At 31.3% G+C, this 2,053-nt stretch overlaps 1 long non-coding RNA gene across 1 annotated transcript; it reads left to right on the plus strand.

Annotated features, from left to right (window-relative positions):
• The first annotated feature begins 706 nt into the window (after positions 1 to 706).
• LOC142105317 (uncharacterized) lies at positions 707 to 1,324 on the plus strand. The gene is made up of 3 exons (XR_012679695.1): positions 707 to 780; positions 982 to 1,044; positions 1,256 to 1,324. It is a non-coding gene; the product is annotated as an uncharacterized LOC142105317 (long non-coding RNA).
• The last annotated feature ends 729 nt before the right edge of the window (positions 1,325 to 2,053 follow it).

The raw sequence follows: 2,053 nt of genomic DNA on the forward strand, positions 1-2,053 counted from the left end.
AGGACACAAGAGCCAGAGGAGTGTAGAAGGAGAAGGTATGATCTAAAAAAATATATACACATTATATACATGCATGTATGCATTAGCCATATATAACATACTTTACAGTACACATTCCAGTCAGCTAACGCTTTACATTTTTTACATAATGCAATAGTATTCACATCTAATTTCTACTACATTTCAACGAAAAGTACCCATAATGAAAAAAATATATATTTCTGGCCACAATAGCGTTAACAGATATTTTTAGTTCATTTCTAGTTGTAAAACCACACACACACACATATATATATATATATATATATATATATATATATATATATATATATATAAGAGAGAGAGAGCTAGTGTATGTGATTTCTTGAGTGAAAACTACAATTTATGTTACACCTCTTATTAGTATTGGTTGCAATATTGTATGAATATCTTGCCTCATATTCTGTTGATGTAAAGGTTAAAGGTTTGAATATTTATCGTGCTTGCTTTAATGTATCTTAATTGTTTTTTAAATGTACACAAAAGACCGAAAGTAATATTTTTTTCTGTAAAAAAAATATTTTGCAATAGATGCGAGATCTGTTTTTGAAAGTCAAGTCGCAGTCGAAGTAGCTGGAACGTCTTCAAATACAGGTAAAAATTTTAAGTACTTGTTGGAATGGATAAGATATGGCCCATGAAATGTCCAAAGCTTATTTGAATAATTTTTTATTACAGAACATGAAAGGCGTTCTACAAAGTCTACTGTTCCTGCCCAAAGTGTGGAACCAAGGAAAAAAGGTATTTCTATTGTCAAAAAACATGCACATATCTCCCTCCATTTCTTACTCTCCCTCTATCTCCCTCCCTCTCACTCTTCCTCTCTTTCTCCCTCCCTCTCCCTATCACTCTCTCTCACTCTCCCTGTCCGTCACTATTTCTATCCTTATTTTAGTAATCTTAGTAATAATATGTTCCGTTTTTTTAAAAATTAATTTACAGCTCACAAGAGGAGAAGAGTGACTGAGGAAGACGTGTCGGAGCCTGTTGTAGATGTCCATCAAGGTAATGGTTTCACTGAATCTTGTTTTGTTTATTGTGTTTTAAATATGTTTTCACTACTTTGTCCATTATTTTTCATGAAAGTGAGTGTGTATATATCTATATATATATATATATATATATATATATATATATATATATATATATATAGATAGATATATATATATTGAAAATGATATGTAAGTACTCTTTTCCACTTTATTATTATATACAGAAGCCCAACATGTTGAAGAGATGACAGCAGGACGGGGAACATCAACGCTGTATGCTGATAGTTCAGAAGGTATTATTTTGTTAACAACTGGGGATGCATAGCTATCTATCCATATATATACATATTGGTATCTATCCATATAAATATAGATAGATATATATTAGATATTAGATATACAGTGGTCCAAAATATATTTAAAAAAAATTTTTGGTGACAAATTTGTTTTGTTTTTGTTTTAGAATCCATCATCACTCCAGAACGTGTTGCAACACCACTTACCACGTCTCATTTGCCTGATGCCATGGAAGAAATAGCATCTGCAAAAGGACTGACTTGAATATTGTGAAAAATGTCAACTTAATTTAACTTTTCCTATTCAATAAAAAAATTAAATAATATTGTTTAATTTTTTATTTTTTAGATACACCTTCACCAAAAATCGTGAGCCATTACATTACAAAATTGTAATCAGGTAGAAAACTCACTTAGGTTGGGGGGGGTACACGTCTTCACTGTGCACCACCCCAACCTAAGTGAATGTGTACAAGTGTATTTTTACGTTCAGGTATTCAAAGAAAGTGTTTGTTGGGCAATGCACAAACTAACTAAATAGCGTTCAATGTTCAGGAGGTAAGCCTAGCTGGTTAAAACGAAAATAAGTAGGAGTGCAAACAAGTTATCTTACCATATAGGTGTAAAATAAATGTTTTAATAATTTGTCTAAACTCAGGTCATAATTTTGGTGATAGGCCACATTAGAATTAACACACTTCACATAAGATAGGTGCATTTATAACA

The sequence above is a fragment of the Mixophyes fleayi genome, chromosome 1, assembly GCF_038048845.1.
Source record: "Mixophyes fleayi isolate aMixFle1 chromosome 1, aMixFle1.hap1, whole genome shotgun sequence".
In the NCBI taxonomy this organism is placed as follows: domain Eukaryota; kingdom Metazoa; phylum Chordata; class Amphibia; order Anura; family Limnodynastidae; genus Mixophyes; species Mixophyes fleayi.